Source organism: Schistocerca cancellata, chromosome 5, assembly GCF_023864275.1.
Source record: "Schistocerca cancellata isolate TAMUIC-IGC-003103 chromosome 5, iqSchCanc2.1, whole genome shotgun sequence".
In the NCBI taxonomy this organism is placed as follows: domain Eukaryota; kingdom Metazoa; phylum Arthropoda; class Insecta; order Orthoptera; family Acrididae; genus Schistocerca; species Schistocerca cancellata.
In genome coordinates, this window is record NC_064630.1 from 763192420 (window position 1) to 763213031 (window position 20612).

The 20612-nt window shown below is 46.4% G+C and overlaps 1 protein-coding gene and 1 non-coding gene across 7 annotated transcripts in view; both read right to left on the minus strand.

Annotated features, from left to right (window-relative positions):
* Positions 1-20612, minus strand: part of LOC126187883 (adipokinetic hormone/corazonin-related peptide receptor variant I) — a 1289392-nt gene that overhangs the window by 940384 nt on the left and 328396 nt on the right. For all 6 annotated transcript variants that reach the window (XR_007537802.1, XM_049929223.1, XM_049929225.1 and 3 more), the window contains exon 2: positions 8827-8883. The gene's annotated coding sequence lies outside the window, so the exon portion shown is untranslated. The remainder of the gene's footprint in view (positions 1-8826; positions 8884-20612) is intronic.
* On the minus strand, positions 20374-20457 carry Trnas-gga (transfer RNA serine (anticodon GGA)). Its single transcript is given in 2 exon segments — positions 20374-20408; positions 20418-20457. It is a non-coding gene; the product is annotated as a tRNA-Ser (tRNA).

The window sequence follows — 20612 nt, forward strand, 5'->3', positions numbered from 1 at the left end:
CTAAGTTCTAGGGGACTGATGACCATAGATGTTAAGTCCCATAGTGCTCAGAGCCATTTGAACCATTTTAAAGGCGAATGGCAACGGGCGACGAGCAGCAAGCTTGCATCAAACACTTAACCCCGCCGACAACAACCACAGCATTCGATGTTTGCAACAGTGTTTCGCCGTTTGACACTGCGTCATTTCAGGAAGCTGGAAATCAGCAGCGCGTACGCGAAATGTTCGGACACCTGACTTGAAGGAAAATTTGGTTAACTCTGTGGAAGGCGATCGCCGTGTCAGTGCCAAGAAATTGGCCCGGCAAGGAAGCGTGTGGAACATTCTTCATGACAACTCTTACTACCCTTGTCACTTACAGCATGTACAGGGCTTACTAGCGGTGACCGAGAGGTTCTAGGCGCTTCAGTCTGGAACCATGCGACAGCTACGGTCACAGGTTGGAATGCTGCCTCGGGCATGGATGTGTGTTAGGTTTAAGTAGTTCTAGAGGACTGATGACCTCAAATGTTAAGTCCCATAGTGCTCAGAGCCATTTGAACCATTTGAAGCTTACTAGCGACAGACTTTTCACACCAGGAGCAGTTCTGTCGCAGGTTTCGTTAGCAGGCAACAACGATTCCGGGACTTGTGTCATCTATCCTGTTCACATATGTAGCCACCTTTACGCGGAGTGGTATCTTGAACTTTCATAACAGCCATGTGTGGGAGAGCATGCAGGACCCCTATGGTACGGTGAATTATCAGCATCGTTGCAGCCGGAATATGTGGGCCAGGGTAACTGACGAGCGTATTTCTGGACCAGTCTGCCTTCCACGTCGCCTAACAGGTCGGAACTATCGGTGTTTCTTCAAAAGTTGTTCAAATGGCTCTGAGCACTATGGGACTTAACATCTATGGTCATCAGTCCCCTAGAACTTAGAACTACTTAAACCTAACTAACCTAAGGACAGCACACAACACCCAGTCATCACGAGGCAGAGAAAACCCCTGACCCCGCCGGGAATCGAACCCGGGAACCAGGGCGTGGGAAGCGAGAACGCTACCGCACGACCACGAGCTGCGGACTCGGTGTTTCTTGCGGGTGACTTTGCCTCTCCTGCTGGAAGGAGTGCCATTGATGATTCGAGGGGTTACGTGGCTGCTACTTGATGGTGATCCAGCCCACTTCGCCGTTAACGTCCGGACGCATCTCAACCGTGCATTTCACGGTCGATGGATCCGACGAGTGGGCCCACTTGCACAGCCTGCTCGTTCACCGGATCTCAATCCGTGTGATTTCTGGTTATGGGGCCATCTCAAATGTATCATGTATGCAGAGCTCATTCCAGATGTGGTGACACTGTAGCAGCGTATTCATGTTCCCTTTCACGCTGTTCGCTTGCAGCCTGGCCGATGTGAACGTGTGGGACAGAATATGCTATGGCGAGTACACGAGTGACTTGAGGCACATGGAAACCATTTTCAAGACATACTGTAACTGTGGCTGCATGGTACAGCGCTCGTTAGACCACAGTCTCTGTAACAATGTGAACCAATGGTCTCTAGCACGGAAACCATGCATTTCCAGACATAAGTTCGTTAGACCTTTTTTGTTCAGCATCCTCTCATGGATCGATCCATAGAGTTTGGACACGGGGGAAAAAAAATCACCCTGTCTAACAAGGGAATGGTCAGACTTGTCATGCCGAAACATGTATTGCTTTTTTTAGCACTCTTATTTAACTGTGCAAAAAGTCCGTATGCGAAATTGTAGCTGCTGACAAGAACTGGAAGTCACCTAAAAAAAATCACGAACATGGCTGTGTTTCCTGCTTGGCGCTTGCAGTGACAGCTGGTCACCCCTGGAAATGGCGAGTCGCGAGCGTTGTGCGCATGGTCGGGAAGTGCGGCCGTCTTATCGCGGCGTTCATTAAAGAGGAATATCGCTGCACGGTTTTGGTGGAAAGGGGAAACGAATATTCGTTTCTGTGGCATGCACGTCCTTTTAATTTCTGGTACGTATTTCGAAACATACCGTCCCGAAACTGGTTAGAGATGTGAAAGATGTTCAGTACGTGTTCATCTATACTCCGCAAGCCACTTTACGATGAACATTCAATCTCCCCTCGCAGGTGATGGCGAACCCTGTAAATGGTTTACTGCTTGCCATGGAGATATACCACAGACGCCAAATGAAGCAATCAACAGAAAACATGCGTGAAGACTATGTGTTGTGCGACATGGTTGTTAAACTTCTAGACGAGCATATAAATGGCACAGACATGTGGCTATAAACAACTGAAACACTCGATATTGCAGACTGTGAATCTACAGACGGCGAAGACACCGACGAAAGTTGCACTCATGAAGACTCTTCGAGTGATAGTGCCACGTACCATCATCAGTTATCTCCGAAAGTAACACCAGCAACTACAATTACCTTATCAGACAAAGAAAAAGCGGTGACGTATTGGTTGAACGAAAGTGGTAAGAAACGCCTACGTGTCAGTACTGTTCAAAATAAGTATCGCTTTGTCCGTTCTGAACGTGAATTGTATAGATGGAAAAAGGAAGTCGCTGGACGACGTAAGAGTCGAAGTCGACTGGAAATTGCGACGGAGATAAATGCGCGACTTTTTGAGCTATTTACCGATGCCAGACAACAGTCATTTAGTGTCAGCGATACAACTTTGCGTGATTGGGCGTTAGAGATTGCCAACGCGATAGGCGCTAAAGAATTTACAGCTTCTCGACGTTGATTAGTCGCTTCAAAAGATCACATAAAATTGTGGCAAGAAAAATAACAAAATTTGTATCGAGCTTTTCTTACGAATGCAAAAAATGAGATCGCTAGTTTTAGTGAATCGTACGTGTACAATGCAGGTCAGTCAGGTTTTCAAAAATAAATGCGTGCGGAAAGAACACTGGCATTCAAAGTGGAAAAACATATTGAGGCGATTGCGCAGTCCACGACTGCACTCACCCATTCATATACTACAATGCCCATAATTAGTCTGGATGGTTCATTGCTGCGTAAAGTATATGTGTGTCTTCAAGAACCAACTGGACGTTTTGGACCACGTGTCAAAAGAACAATGTTCTACGCAAACAATCTTGTGGTAGACGCATCGAAGTCTGGAAAAATGGGAAATGAAAATGTTACACTTTTCATGCGTCATGCTTTTCTTCCGTTCTGCGGGAACAAATCTCTTCTAGATTCGTGGTCAGGTCATAAAAGGTCTGATTCATTAAAAGCTGTATTTCGAGCCCACCCTGACAAAGAATTAGAGATACTTCAGATTCCACCCGGCACGACGAACGTAATTCAAGCTTTAGACAGAGAATTTTTCCGTCAGTGCAAGGCATTTTGCAGAAAACTAACAGAAAATTATTGTCTGCAGATCATTGCAATTTCCTGTCTATCACCGTGACAATATTCTCAAGCTGCAGTCAGTAGTACATTATCAATTTTCCTCCCCACGGTTTCAGAATTTGATTAAATATGTGTGGCACTCGTCGAAATATACTGATACTAGGCCTGATTGGTTCCTAACACCAGCCCAGTTTTGTCTACGGACATCTAACAACGTCTGTGATTCGCAGGGCTGCCATATGTAGTCTTTGCTTGTATGTTCTTGGTGCACAAAAAACCTATGTTTTGAACATTGTATCAATATTTCGCATTTTTGCGGTAATTACTAGAAATAAAATTTGGACGTGTTCTAAACCGTATATTTATTTGTGTCTATTTCATAGCTATTTGGAAAGAATGTTGTAGATAACATATCAGCCATATTTGTCAACGAATGTTTCATTATCATACGATCGCTTTCACTGGGGGAATCAGCTCTCTCACTGCTGTAGCGAGAGAGCGGCGCGTAGCTAACGCCACCTTGTCCCTAGATGGCGTTGGTATAACGTAGCGAGAGACGTCAGGGTTGTACAAGACGCAGTTATAAGCGCGGAAACCATGCGACAATAATGTCTTACTTCATAAAATTGTTAACAGACTTCCAGGTCATGTCAGCAGCTAAAATTCTGCATACAGACTTCTTGCAATGTTAACTCACAGTGGTAAAAAAAGCAACACAGGTTTCGACATGAAAAGTCTGACCATTCCCTTGTAAGGAACGAAAGACTCCAGACGGCCTACTGTCCTGGTAGCGAACTGCGCCATCTGACGACCTGCATAAGCAGTCTTTCTATAGGCAAGATGGCGTAAGAAGATCCCTCACAGCTCGTAGCGTTGTTCCCAGCTTTCATCTGTGAAGCGATAGTAGCTGCAGGCTGAAATAGCAGACGTCTACAGAGCTGTCACAACACTGAGCTGTTGTCATACAGACTTTCACAAAATCTCATTACGTTATTCGTCGAGGTAGGCCTGCGAAGCTGCCGCGCCCGGCCCATTGTTGGCTGTCAGGGATCAAATTGCGCCGACTCAGCTACGGCAGTACGAGTTTTGCGCCACAAAACAGGACGGGACGTATAGAGTCGACAAGCCCCCAAAACGTAAATACGAGGTGCATTCAAGTTCTAAGGCCTCCAATTTTTTTTCTCTGGACTGGAAAGAGATAGAAACATGCGCATTGTTTTAAAATGAGGCCGCGTTCATTGTCAATACGTCCCAGAGATGGCAGCACCGTACGGCAGATGGGATTTTACCGCCAGCGGCGAGAATGAGAACTGTTTTAAATACTTAAAATGGCGACGTTTTCCTTACTTGAACAGCGTGCAACCATTCGTTTTCTGAATTTGCGTGGTGTGAAACCAACTGAAATTCATCGACAGTTGAAGGAGACATGTGGTGATGGAGTTATGGATGTGTCGAAAGTGTGTTCGTGGGTGCGACAGTTAAATAAGGCAGAACATCGTGTGACAACAAACCGAAACAACCTTGGGCTCACACAAGCCAGTCTGACGACATGATCGAGAAAGTGGAGAGAATTGTTTTGGGGGACCGCCGAATGACTGTTGAACAGATCGCCTCCAGAGTTGGCATTTCTGTGGGTTCTGTGCACACAATCCTGCATGACGACCTGAAAATACGAAAAGTGTTATCCAGGTGGGTGCCACGAATGCTGACGGACGACCACACGGCTGCCCGTGTGGCATGTTGCCAAGCAATATTGACACGCAATGACAGCATGAATGGGACTTTCTTTTCGTCGGTTGAGACAATGGATGAGATGTAGATGCCATTTTTCAATCCAGAAACAGAGCGCCAGTCAGCTCAATGGAAGCACACAGATTCACCGCCACCAAAAAAATTTCGGGGAACCGCCAGTGCTGAAAAAATGATGGTGTCCATGTTCTGGGACAGCGAGGGCGTAATCCTTACCCATTGCGTTCCAAAGGGCACTACGGTAACAGGTGCATCCTACGAAAATGTTTTGAAGAACAAATTCCTTCATGCACTGCAACAAAAACGTCCGGGAAGGGCTGCGCGTGTGCTGTTTCACCAAGACAACGCACCCGCACATCGAGCTAACGTTACGCAACAGTTTCTTCGTGATAACAACTTTGAAGTGATTCCTCATGCTCCCTACTCACCTGACCTGGCTCCTAGTGACTTTTGGCTTTTTCCAACAACGAGACACTCTCCGTGGCCGCACATTCACCAGCCGTCCTGCTATTGCTTCAGCGATTTTCCAGTGGTCAAAACAGACTCCTAAAGAAGCCTTCGCCGCTGCCATGGAATCATGGCGTCAGCGTTGTGAAAAATGTGTACGTCTGCAGGGCGATTACGTCGAGAAGTAACGCCAGTTTCATCGAGTTCGGGTGAGTAGTTAATTAGAAAAAAAATCGGAGGCCTTAGAACTTGAATGCACCTCGTATGATGTGCGTTTGAGTTTTTCAGTTCACAAGTGCTGTCTGGGAAGCACGTTGTGTGAAAAGATATTTGATAGCTATAAATAATTTTTTTACAAGAAATTGAATGAGAAAATATATGTTTTACAAGTCTGACACACACACACACACACACACACACACACAAACACAAACAACAAAAACCTCAGTTATGGACAACCACAAAAAATTTTCGAAGATTCCTGCGAGTTTTATATAGTAAGTAAAGTATGGAACCTTGTACAATCACTGTCCTGTTCTGTATTATCGCTAGTGTTCATAAGTAGGGGCATGAGTGTTTCAGTGAGCATGTCTATCGTTTGAGTAATTTCACCAAGAGGTGTAGTAGGCGTGACTGGTGGCTCTAGGGAACGGTGCTGGTGAGCGCTGCAAGGACGAATGACTTCCATTACAATCGACAGTTTGTGAACTACAACTGCAGTGGTGCTGTTGGTTTGACAACTCTATATCTGTGACGATTTGCAAAACTCTCATCTTGGTCTGCATAATGAGATCTGGCTGAAAATTTTTCACGGTTTTGAAGAATATGTCTATTTAATTCTCTTGTGGGGCTGATTTCCACAGCTCTTACAGACAGGTTTTTAAAGTGGAGTCGGTTTCTTTCCTCTCGTTTAAATATTTGAGAAGCGCCTCAATATCCTTCTTCATTTCGCCCAAAGGACTTTGGCATGTGGCTAAAAGACGTATTCCGATGTTGGCTGAGATGTGAGGACGGGAAGTGGTTCACACTCATCTGCTTCTGGACAGTTATCGTGACCGTTGCTGCAGAAGCCACTGTGACGCTCCGCCGACAATTCATGGCAATTTTCCATTTTTCCAGTAAGCGGTGGAACATTTGACATAGTGCTCCTTTCATCTTCGACACATTCTAGAAATCTCAGCCTGACCTAGTAGCTGGCGCTCTTCGTTTTTGCAGCAGAACCTGTGACACCTTTTTCTCCTTTTCTGTGCCTTCTCTGGCGATCACGGATACTCTTCGCCGTCTATGGCGCTGCGAATTAGACTCGTACAGAAGCTGCTTGCTTGTCATCTGTGAGGTTAAGCGTTGGTGCACTATGCGTTGCGATCTGTGGTAAAACACCTCCACCATTCTGTCTCTGTTGACTGGACGACGCAGTACAAGGGGCTCTTTGAGTACTGCGCAGCGCAGAATTCCTGGGCCCAGGAAAATCCGGCTTTAAGGGAGAACGACAGGGTGACGGTCGAAAAAAAAAAACGAAGTTTTGTTATTACGGAAATCGAATGTATATACATTGAAGAATCATTCCCGAAAATATTACGCGCGAACTAACGATTCTGTGGGCGTTTGAAGCCGAGCGTGCACGGCACACCTCGGCGTTAGAGAATTGTTTGTCACAAGTCGTTATCGGTGGCATGAACTCTACTTATACTGGTGTGATTTTGTGGTAATTTCCTATCGGACCAAGCTGCTGAGGTCATCGGTCCCTAGGCTTACACACTACTTAATCTAACATTAACTTACGCTAAGGACAACACGTACACCCATTACTCATTCCTGAGGGAACACTGGAACCTTCCACGGGAGGTGGGGGTGGGGGAGGTGGCGAGGGGGAGCGGGCGAACCGTGGCAAGGCGCCTGGGACCGCGTGCTACACCGCGCGGCACTAATGTTAGTAAACCTGATTTGGTGTAGCGTTGTTTGGGCGATTTTACTCAAAATATGAACGAAAGTCCTAATAGTCTCATTTGGAGGCACGCTCCAAAAATAACGTACAGCCGAAGCGAAATTGTCAACATTGCTTCAAATTTCGCCGTATGTCTATTCAGTGTAGGCCACAGTTCATTAATGCGCGTGGCAAATGCCTTTCAAATCAAAGTCGGCGATGAAATGTGTCGATTCTTTGAAGACAGAGACGCCAGCAGGGATGCGCTCAGTGACGAAAAGAGCTTTGAGGATGAAAATGAGGGGGTTATCAGGTCGAAGTAGCTGAAAGTGGTCGTCTACTATGCCTATGCAACAAGAAGTGGAGCAAATACATTACTGCAGGTAATAGTATTGTACTAATAAAAAAGACGCAAGATGTTTTGCAAAACAAAAGGTTAAAAAGAATATGGAAGAAGGTGGGTGCGAACCTGCTTTTTCTGTTTCCACAGCGCAACACGCTATCAAGTATGCTACGTCTTCCACACATCAGGCTCTCCTTATATGATGCACACTGTCTGAAGACAATCTACAAATGTCATTATTGTTTAACGATAACAAATTATACCAGAACGATGCGCTTTCGATAGATCATCGTTTTGCCGTAGCACTGAAACAGTATACAAACCTAGCACACAAGTTATGACACTAAAAAAAAGTCAAACACCGGCAACGTTTTAGTTATAACAAATCGTATCTACAGCGACACGTTTTCGACAGATCCTCCTGTCCGGCACACAGTTTTAATCTGTCAGGAAGTTTCATATAAACCCACACTCCGTTGCAGAGTGAAAATGCCGTTCCAGCTTATATTCATACCACGAATTCTATAAGGCGAAAAAAACTACCTTGTAAGAAATGTAACTCCCCAGAATTTGACCCCTCCTGTGTTCTGTTTGTGATGTACAAGCAATGTTGCACCTCACTAGGCACGTTTCCCTCCACGGAACGAAAATCTGACACGCTAGATTCTTCATTCCGCGCTTCGAAGTGTAGTGGGGGAAAGGCGGAACTCCACGCTGTGACGTCATCAGATTCTCCGCTACGTGAGTTTTCACGCCCCGCAGAGGGGGCGGCTCTAGGGTGCCCACATTCAGGTTGAGCACGCTACGAATCAGCGCGCCAACACCCAGGGTTTTGCTCAGTCACTCAACGTCACTGCCGGGACTGTTTCTCGGCACGCCCGCAGCTGTCTGCCACTCGGCTCCTTTGAGCAGTGCAGTGCGAGGGTGCCAGCTATCGCAAGCGGTTCAGCTGCTGCTCGGTCTGCCTTGCCGTCGCGTGGCCCAGAGCGGAAGGCAGTCTGTACGTACCTGCTCGAAGGGGTGAAGCGGAGCGACCGGTTCAGGTGCTAGACGTTCCCCAACACCCTGAAATGAGAAATCGCACTTTTATTCATTTCCTCATGCTGGGAGCATCACAAGTATGATACGCTGTACATGGAGCATCACAAGTATGATACGCTGTACATAAAAGGAAAATCACACCCTAACCAAGTCAGAGTACAACTCACACATTGATGGTTCCGTACGTACTTAGTTTTGTATACGGTTCAAATGGTTCAAATGGCTCTGAGCACTATGGGACTTAACAGCTGTGGTCATCAGTCCCCTAGAACTTAGAACTACTTAAACCTAACTAACCTAAGGACATCACACACATCCATGCACGAGGCAGAATTCGAACCCGCGACCGTAGCAGTCGCGCGGTTCCGGACTGCGCGCCTAGAACCGCGAGACCACCGCGGCCGGCTTTGTACACGGAGAGTTCATCCTTACAGGGTATAGAGAATCTCAACGACATTTGCCTAACGTAGATATCGATACCGGGAAGATATTGATCAGAAAATTCCAAGACCATATAACAAAATCTCTACCGCAGTCCACCAGAGTAGTCCCGATGTACAGTCAGTTCCAGAAGAAAGAGTACGCCGTTATCTACATGAAATAAAGGACACTATTATAAATACACAGTGCGGCGACATTTGAACACTACTGGCCATTAAAATTCCTACACCAAGAAGAAATACAGATGATAAACGGGTATTCACTGGACAAATATATTATACTAGAACTGACATGTGTTTACATCTTCACGCAATTTGGGTGCATAGATCCTGAGAAATCAGTACCCAGAACAACCAGCTCTGGCCTAATAACGGCCTTGATACGCCTGGGCATTGAATCAAACAGAGCTTGGTTCAAATGGTTTAAAATTGCTCTGAGCACTATGGGACGTAACTTCTGAGGTCATCAGTTCCCTGGAACTTAGAACTACTTAAACCTAACTAACCTAAGGACATCACACACATACATGCCCGAGGCAGGATTCGAACCTGCGACCGTAGCGGTCGCGCGGTTCAGATCGTAGCGCCTAGAACCGCTCGGCCACCTTGGCCGGCCAAAACAGAGCTTGCATGGCGTGTACAGGTACAGCTGCCCATGCAGCTTCAGCACGATACCACAGTTCATCAAGAGTAGTGGCCGGCGTATTGTGACGAGCCAGTTGCTCGGCCACCATTGACCAGACGTTTTCCATTGGTGAGAGATCTGGAGAATGTGCTGGCCAGGGCAGCAGTCGGACATTTTCTGTATCCAGAAAGGCCCGTACAGGACCTGCAACATGCGGTCGTGCATTATCCTGCTGAAATGTAGGGTTTCGCATGGATCGAATGAAGGGTAGATCCATGGGTCGTAACACATTTGAAATTTAACGTCCACTGTTCAAAGTGCCGTCAATGCAAACAAGAGGTGACCGAGACGTGTATCCAATGGCACCCATACCACCAGGCCGGGTGATACGCCAGTATGCCGATGACGAATAAACGCTTCCAATGTGCGTTCACCACGATGTCGCCAAACACGGATGCGACCATCATGATGCTGTAAACAGAACCAGGATTCATCCGAAAAAATGACGTTTTGCCATTCGTGCGCCCAGGTTCGTCGTTGAGTACACCATCGCAGGCGCTCCTGTCTGTGATGCAGCGTCAAGGGTAACCGCAGCCATGGTCTCCGAGCTGATAGTCCAAGCTGCTGTAAACGCCGTCGAACTGTTCGTGCAGATGGTTGTTGTCTTGCAAACGTCCCCATCTGTTGACTCAGGGATCAAGACGTGGCTGCACGATCCGTTAGAGCCATGCGGATATGATGCCCGTCATCTGGACTGCTAGTGATACGAGGTCGTTGGGATCCAGCACGGCATTCCGTATTATCCTCCTCAACCCACCGATTCCATATTATGCTAACAGTCATTGGATCTCGACCAACGCGAGCAGCAATGTCACGATAAGATAAACCGCAATCGCGATAGGCTACAATCCGACCTTTATCAAAGTCGGAAACGTGATGGTACGCATTTCTCCTCCTTACACGAGGCATCACAACAACGTTTCACCAGGCAACGCCGGTCAACTGCTCTTTGTGTATGAGAAATCGATTGGAAACTTTCCTCATGTCAGCACATTGTAGGTGTCGCCACCGGCGCCAACCTTCTGTGAATGCTCTGAAAAGGTAATCATTTGCATATAACAGCATCATCTTCCTGTCGTTTAAATTTCGCGTCTGTAGCACGGCATCTTCGTGGTGTAGCAATTTTAATGGCCAGTAGTGTATATATTCACATGAAAACATGTGTTGTTACTAATTTCACAATTATCTAATAGTTAATCCAATTGCCGCCATTATCGATAAGAACGTGGCACCTTAGCCCTCTCTCCGGTAAATGATCCACCTTTCCAAGCTCTAAATATCGTCTGACCCACTTCGCACCGAATGTCTTTGACGTTCTGAGAATTCCAGCAGCAACTCCATATGAAAGTTTTGGTATCTTTGGACGATTTACAAGGAACACTGCCTCGTGACGCTTCAGATGTTTTGCACTCATTTTGAGCTGCAACCGACAAAAGATATTGTTCAACTCTTATACTTTATCTATATACTGTGCAAAAGCGTACTGAGTACAGATTTGAGACCACTCCACGCCGCCCTCCAGTACTAAATTGGAGATCCCTTGACGCCTCAGAACGTGTCCTACCAACCGATCCCTTCTTCTACTCAAGTTGTGCCACTCTCTTCTCTCCAATTCTATTCAGTACCTCCTCATTAGTTATGTGATCTACCCATCTAATCTTCAGCATTCTTCTGTAGCACCACACTTCGAAACCTTCTAGTCTCTTCTTATCGAAGCTATTTACCGTCCATGTTTCACTGCACACAGGCCTACACTTCATAAAAATACTTTCAGAAAAGACTTCCTGACAAATCCATACTCGATGTTAACAAATTTCTCTTCTTCAGAAACGCTTTCCTTGCCATTGCCAGTCTACATTTTATACCCTCTCTACTTCTACCATCATGAGTTATTTTGCTCCTCATATAGCAGAACTCATTTACTACTTCAAGCGTCTCATTTCCTAACCTAATTCCTCAGCATCACCTGATTTAAATCGACTACATTCCATTATCCTCGTTTTGCTTTTGTTGATGTTCATCTTATATCTTTCTTTTAAGACACTGTCCATTTCGTTCAGCTGCTCTTCCAGGTCCTTTGCTGTCACCGACAGAATTATTAATTATGTAATTAGGACTGATCTTTACTTCAGTTTCTTAACCAAAATAAATAAAGTACAGTAACCTACATTTCCTCCCCTGTCCTTCATTTGGACGCTTCCCCTGTGTTGAGGGGGGCGGGGGGTGTACACTTCAGCTTTCTGTCCAGAAGTACCACTATTCGTTTCCCGGAAAGGGCATCGCCATTTCTGAATTTCCCGCCAATTCCCAGGAGAGGGTGCGATGGGGCGTCAGCACAGCCTTGGGACAAAGAAATTTTCACCATTTTTGAAAGTTCCACCATTTTTTTTAATTTCCCGGCAAAATTCGATATCCCTGCCAATAGGATAAGTAGGGGAGCGGGAAAAGGTGGGGTGGGGAGAGGTAGTTGGCGGGGTGCCACGTGCCGTCTGGGGAAAACACCTGACATCATCAGGATTGGGGTAACTAAGATCAATTTAATTAATTTGCATATCAACCTGATAACAAAATTGGTGTGGTCTGCCCTTGCCCTCCTACTGTGACATCCATGTACTACATCTTCCATCATTTCTCGTGAAAACGCTTCTTGCCGTTCCTGAGTTGACAACATCCAACCGCTTTGCATTGGCCGCCGCATACCACACCGCTGATGGGGAGATTGAAGGTCTCCCAACACCAGTATATCTCGCGCAGCTTGTCTCATCATCGTCACTGCTACTTGTGAAGCCCATCTGGTGCGTCTGTTCCTGATCGTCGCTGCAGGCTCTTGTGGATGTCAGGGCGTGCCTGCCAGGATCACCGGCTACACTACATCCGACAGCGTCGTAGGCTCCAAAGGGTCAGCGCGGGTCATCGTCATTTTCCAGAGTCGGGTCTAGGACGCTCTAACACAGTATGGGGGCATAAACTCACGCTATGGCTTCGCCTACAGACTGCAGGCGTCAACCCGCAGTACTTGCACGGAACTGTTGGAACAGGAGACAGCGAAATTTCAACGTGTCACTGGTGCTGGCTGCCACAGAACTGAATGAATAAATATTAACTAAGTAATTATGTTTTATAGTGGCGAAAAACGCTCTGCAGATTCCACAACACCATCCTGACGACGTCTCCGCTAGAAACATATACACTACTTACATCAATAAATGAAATCTTTGTTTCAGTGCTTAGCTAGAGGGCGCGAAGCAGCTGTCCCAAATATATCCTGCAATACAGTTCCACTTGTCCCGTATCAAATCTACGTAAACGTTGTCTTCTGATGGTTCAAGGCAGACAACTGGTTCACCCCCGAGAAAGCGAAGAGCTGGGCGAATGTTGCTAAGTCTTAATCGGTACGGCTTTGTTGCTGGGAAAGTCATGTATAGCCGCTACATCCTGTGCAGGACACAGTTAATCTATATTACTAAACGCGTAAAGCGGTTACAGGCTCCAGATGAAGGTTGACAAAAATTTCCATTAACAGTTTTTCATATTTTATTGACCGAATTCAAAAATTTTAAATGCTGTTATAACCTACTCATTAAGACGTATAACCTTACGTTAAGGATTTAACAACATAATTTTAATATTTGAGAATGAGAGCAATTATCGACTCCCAAGGAACTTTACACACGACTTGAAATTTTTTCTAAGGTGTTTTTCGCAAGACATTTTCCAAATTATCCACATATACCGCAAATGTGCCTACTCAGTTATCAGTGCATTAGAAAAAAATGGCTCTGAGCACTATGCGACTTAACATATGTGGTCATCAGTCCCCTAGAACTTAGAACTACTTAAACCTAACTAACCTAAGGACATCACACACATCCATGGCCGAGGCAGGATTCGAACCTGCGACCGTAGCGGTCATGCGATTTCAGACTGAAGCGCCTAGAACCGCACGGCCACACCGTCGGGCTTCAGTGCATTAGAAATAACTGCCAACCAGTTGCAAATTACACGTTTATTAAACCTTGACCATGGTTTCGACGGTTTTAAAACCCTCTTCACCAGAAGAAATAGGACGTAAAATCATATCATCTATACTCAAAATGGATGTTATTAAGACAAAACCTTACAGCAGACGGCTACTACTTTTATACAGGGTGGTCGGAAATTCCCGTTACAAACTTCTAGGGCTTGTAGAGGGAAGTGAGTACATCGTATTTTGAATAGGAACCCCTGTCCGGAAACTTCATCCAACGAGACTACAGAGCGTCAAAGTTATTGGCACGGGCGTCTGTAAATGTATGTATACTGGGGGTGATTCCGTGATGACGTTACAGACTTTCTAGGATGATGGAGAACGATTAGTAAGGATCCCTGTACCGGAAACGAACGATTCGAAAGTTGTAAACGAAAACCGTTCTGATACCTCTGACAGTTGAATAAATGTACCGGTTCTTGTTTTGCGAAGAGTGTAGGGCTGGTAACTTTCAGTGGTGGTAGTGTGAAGAAAAACCAGAAAAAAATATACAATAAACGTGGGCTCTAAATTGCATACCTGAGGAACTATGAACACTTGCTCAGTAGAGGAGATGTGTTTCACATTAGGGAAGATGAACGAATGGTAATATCTCCTCAGGTATGCAATTTAGAGCCAACGTTTATTGGATATTTTTTCTCGTTTTTGTCCACACTACCACCACTGAAAGTTACCAGCCCTACACTCTTCGTAACACAAGAACAACGTATTTAACTATCAGAGGTATTAGAACGGTTTTCGTTTATAACTTTCGACACGTTCGTTTCCGGTACAGGGATCCTTACTTCGCCGGCCGGAGTGGCCGTACGGTTCTAGGCGCTGCAGTCTGGAACCGAGCGAAAGCTACGGTCGCAGGTTCGAATCCTGCCTCGGGCATGGATGTGTGTGATGTCCTTAGGTTAGTTAGGTTTAATTAGTTCTAAGTTCTAAGCGACTAGTGACCTCAGAAGTTAAGTCCCATAGTGCTCAGAGCCATTTTAACCATTTGATTCAGTGAACGTCATGTAGGAGAGTCAAAGACTCTCACTTTGACTAAAGGTAACGCAATGCTACTACATCGTCTGATGAAGACGTTTTAAAACAGTCGAAACCATATTCAAGTTTTAATAAACCTGTATGTTGCAACTAGTAGGCTTTTATTTCTACTGTCCCAACTACAAACTCCCAAATGGAAAATCGCATTTAATTGTGTTGTGGTTGGCAGGAGAGCCAACACCGGGTACTAGAGGAAGCCGAAAGGCACGCGTTTTAGCTCATGCAGGCTGGCGTGAGGTCTGGAACAGGACAAGGAAATTAGAATTTAGAAAACGGACGTAGCTGGTGGAATACTTAACTTTAATCCATTAATGGTGAACGTCGCTCTGGACGGTACATTATTCACGGTATCAATAGTAACTGGTAATGGCGCCTTGCTAGGTCGTAGCAAATGACGCAGCTGAAGGCCATGCTAACTATCGTCTCGGCAAATGAGAGCGTATTTTGTCAGTGAACCATCGCTAGCAAAGTCGGTTGTACAACTGGGGCGAGTGCTAGGAAGTCTCTCTAGACCTGCCGTATGGCGGCGCTCGGTCTGCAATCACTGATAGTGGCGACACGCGGGTCCGACGTATACTAACGGACCGCGGCCGATTTAAAGGCTACCACCTAGCAAGTGTGGTGTCTGGCGGTGACACCACAAATTGCATCTTAGAAGACTTATTCTGAAAACAAAGTGAAACATAACTAAGTAATTTTTCAAGGAAAATTACGCACTGGCTGTATGAATGAATCATTCATACAGCCAGTGCGGAATTTTCTTTGAAAAAGCGTCGAAGTTTGGCTGTGGTTGCCCGCCCTACAAAACAACATGTTAATAACTAAGTATAATCGCTCGTGTCCAGGTCCGTAGGCAAAGTTCGTCTCCCGTAAGCACTTTCACAGTAACGGCGTCGCCACTGAGATGAGACCTGCCCCGTATTCCAGGAGGCGCACCAGACGACTCCCCTTCCGGGCAGCGACGACGAGACTTAATCACTGATTGGCTCCGTCGATTCCAGCGGTACGACTGCTGCATTTCCTGTGACGCCCCTCACTGTGAGCCCTTTGAAGTACGGCACGCTGCTGAGACGGGAGCTCGAGACGGTGCTCGAGAAGGCGGTGGCCGAGTCGTACGTGCGGCAACCGAGCTGTATGAATGCACGGCGCGACAATTTCTAGTGCACTGAAGCTGTTGCACGCACAGTTACTGAAGCGCAGCCATGTTCAGTACCTTGAAATCTGTGCCTACCCACTGTACACCATGTCCAGGAGATTCGCTGTCTAGTCACATTATTGTGACCTCCTGTCAAGCGTCTCAATATCCACCTTTCGTAGCGTGGACGCGCTGCAACAGAGGTACTGAAGTTCTGAAAGTTACCGACACCACTCAACCTTGCCAGCTGCAGCGCCGTGTCCGGCTGTGTTCGGTTGAGGATCCGTGGCGTGAACAGCCCGATCGAGGTGGTCCCACACATTTTGGATTGGGTTTAAATGCGGAGAGTTTGGTGGCCGGGAAAGTACAGTGAACTCGACCTGCAGCCCTTCTAACCATGCACGTATTCAACGAGCTGTGTGACACGTTGTGATGTCCTGATGCTAGATCCATCGTGTCATGGGAAAACAAACTGCATGTATGGGTTGACATGGTCCCCCAGGATAGATAAACGCTTGTGTTGACCCATTGTGCCTTCCAGAAGACATTACCCAGAGAAGGCCACAAAAACACTCCCCAGACTACAACGATCCCTCCTCAAAACTGGATCCTTCCGACGATTTTGCCACGCCGTACACGCATATGGCCATCTGTACGATGGAGCATAAAACGCGATTCACCTGAAAAGTACACCTGTCGACAATCAGTGGACTTCCACTAGCGGCAGTGGCGTGCAGTTTCCAGCCTTCGGCGTCGACGTACAGCAGTCAGCACGCGTGCCTGAACCAGGTACCTGCTGCAGAGGCCCATATGCAGTTACATTCGCTGAATGGTTGTTGAGGAGACATTTTTGGCAGCCCCCTTGATTCACGTGGACGGGCAGTTGCTGAACAGTTGCATGTCCACTCACCAGTACCGATCTCCGCAGCCGTCATGTGCCTCTGTCTTCTGTGGCCTGTGTTGTACCACAGTTGCGTTGCTGCCGGTTTTGAATAAAGTCTTTGAGCCGTGGTAAATTTGCTGTTTTGAAGAGCGCAGCGCGTAGTGTGAAGCAGTCGCCCTCCGTTTCTGGCGGTGGCGCCGCTGTGGCAATCGCAGCTTTGGTGTCTCCTTCTGGTGGGAAAGGGGAAAGGTAGCCTGTTCACGTGCATTTAAGGGGCGCTATCACCTCACTAGGCGGTGAGTCTGGTCGGTTGGTCAGTCGGAGTGAGGCTAGGCCGGTCTCGCGACACCAGTTGCTGGTCTGTCTCTCGTTCCCATTTGTGCGGCAGTTAGGGTCTGTCTGTCGTCCGGACTGCTAATATCTGTTAGGCCGCCAGTCTGCTCGAGTTGTTCGGGTAACGGTCATTGGCAGTTGGATCGATCGGTTGGTCGGTCGTGCACTGAGACACAAGATGACTTGTCCGCCTTGAGCGTCGGCGGATGAGAGGTCACCACGTGAGTCCAGTGGGCCGCGCCGTATAGCGAGGGGTAGTGGCTTCGAGAGCTACAGGAGTCAACCCACGACATCAGTCTGGCCGGCACGAGCTGCGACGCCGTGAGACGGGAGATCGGCGCGCTTTCCTGCGTCCGTTGAAGCGGCTGGCAGCGGACGGTTCGGGAGAGGGTTTTGGGGGTGCTGCGCCAGGTCTTCGCCAGAAATCGCAATTATTAGAAGTGATTCGTGATACGTTGTTTCAGTTACTTGTTAAATTCTACTTGTTTTCTTGGTCAGTGCCGCGCGGGGTTAGCCGGCGGTCTACGGCGCTGCAGTCATGGACTGTGCGGCTCGTCCCGGCGGAGGTTCGAGTACTCCTTCGGGCATGGTTGTGTGTGTGTGTGTTTGTCCTTAGGATAATTTAGGTTAAGCAGTGTGTAAGCTTAGGGACTGATGACCTTAGCAGTTAAGTGCCATAAGATTTCACACACATTTGAACATTTTTCTTGGTCAGTCTTTCGTCCCCAGCTTGCTTGTTTGTCTCTCGTCCGCATTTGTTAGGCAGTTAGTGTCTGTCTGTCTGTCTGTCTGTCGGTCTGCCATACGTTAATAGCTGCCTCTGTCATGTTTGTCGGATTCGGTGTTAACGAGTTAAGGTGTAAAGGCCGAAATCCTGAAATGTTTTTATCTTGCCTATCATCTTGCGAGGCGGTATATGTGTAATGTAGAGCATGTTGTACATTTTATGTAAGTCATGGGTTATTTAAATAGTCATTTTTATAAAGTTGCCACCCTTCCACCGTAAGAAAAAAATGGTTCAAATGGCTCTGAGCACTATGGGACTTAACATCTGTGGTCATCAGTCCCCTAGAACTTAGAACTACTTAAACCTAACTAACCTAAGGACATCACACACATTCGTGCCCGAGGCAGGATTCGAACCTGCGACCGTAGCAGTCACGCGGTTCCGGACTGAGCGCCTAGAACTGCTAGACCACCGCGGCCGCGTAAGAGTCCCCCACCCAAAAAAAAAAAAAAAACTGCACTTTCGGTGGCAAATAATTTGAGTTACTTTTGAATGCATTACGGGAACAGCAGTGATCAATGTCTTATAAATAATTACTATTAAAAACAGTCTTGATCACGATTTATTTAACAAGGTGACCGGTTTCGACCACTGCTGTGGAGAATTCTCCAACAGAAAGAGGTTCCTACTCAATGGTCTGAAGATGACAACAGTAGTGGTCGAAACCGGTCACCTTGTTAAATAAATCGTGATCAAGACTGTTTGTAATAGTAATTAAATAATTTGAAGGTTGTACCATTTCCATTCCTCTTACGGGGTGCATAGTTTACATGTTTGTGTGAGTTGTTAAAATTTTTAGTTTAAAGTAATCTGGTGTGTTGCAGATTTGCACCAGTGTAGTCTTTCAGAGGTTGTTGTGAGCGGTCGTTACTACGGCCGTGTTGAAAGGGAGCGGCAAGCTTCTCGGACCGAAGGCTCATACTGTCAATATTGTTCTTTCTGCCTAAAAAAAAACTGTAACTTGATATTTCGAGGGTGCTTTTGTGCTTATAAATTTTAAAGCTGTTTTTGAAAAGGCTTTTATGAATAAAATTCCCATTTGTTAAAGGTGATTTCATTTTCATCAGTTACTGCCTGGCAACTACTTCCACGCTCACCTAGTGTGATCAAATGTATTAATGTTCTTGATGAATCGCTAGTAAATAAAGTAAATTCCTTAAGAAAAGATTTTGAAAGTAAATTTACGGTTCAGTCATTTTGACATGCACGGTCTATTTAAATCATGGCCGGACCTGAACAGTTTATACAGTCTTAGGCATATCGGACATGCTTTCACCCTTGACCCGAAAGCCAAAGATCATGCCTGTTTAGACGTCAGATAAATCGCACGGTTTATGCATTACGACAACGACTGCACTCTTCCGCGTCGCCTGACACACCTGACATACCCTCCACTGCTGGTACTGCCACCTGCCGTCCGAGACTGCTTACTGCACGTTGGCGTCGAACAGGCTACGGTCGCATTAACGCGATTAGACCGTGTAACGGTCAGTGTATGGTATCAGGAATTTCTTCTTTCGACGTCTTCTGGACGTTTTTAATTTCGTTTCTACTGTAAGTCAAGGAGTCTATACTGTCACTGGAGAGACTAGGAAACCATACCAATAACGTGATAAATACGTATTCCACCCCAACCCTTAACTCCATAATTTTATCAAAATTTGCTATTGGACAAATGTGTGCCAATCAACGGCAATGGAGCTCGAAGCGGTATCACATTACCTGTTCTACTGCTTGAATCTTCCACAAGTTCCGTGAAAATTAGCGATGAAACGTTATGATAAGGCTTTTTAGTGTCTAACACGTGGTACGCTCCCAAAGTAACGGGAATTTTGTAGTTTCATGTGTTGTATTAGTCCGATTCGGAGTATTTCTTCCTTTGTGTGTTGATAAACATGTCTGCAAAATATCCGTACATTGTACAGCGGCAGATGAATGTTCCTCAGACGTCGCTAGATGAGGTGATTAACGACGCCGAACTAGTCAAACGTGTCGTAACTGGTAAAGTAAAATGAGTTTAAGAATATGATGGCGAAATTATGGCTGAATCGTCCCTGTGGAAATTTTTGGCTCGCCAAGAATGGTTCAAATGGCTCTGAGCACTATGGGACTCAACTGCTGTGGTCATAAGTCCCCTAGAACTTAGAACTACGTAAACCTAACTAACCTAAGGACATCACACACATCCATGCCCGAGGCAGGATTCGAACCTGCGACCGTAGCGGTCGTGCGGTTCCAGACTGTAGCGCCTTTAACCGCTCGGCCACTCAGGCCGGCGGCTCGCCAAGATCGGGAAAGCGCTCGACACGTAGGTTGATCTCAATGCGTTCTTCCCGCAAGAGCGAACAATCAATGAAAAGTTCCACTTTTAGGTTCAATGCCTTTAGCGTGAAGCAACAGGACAAAAATTTCTGTGTGGGCAATTCGG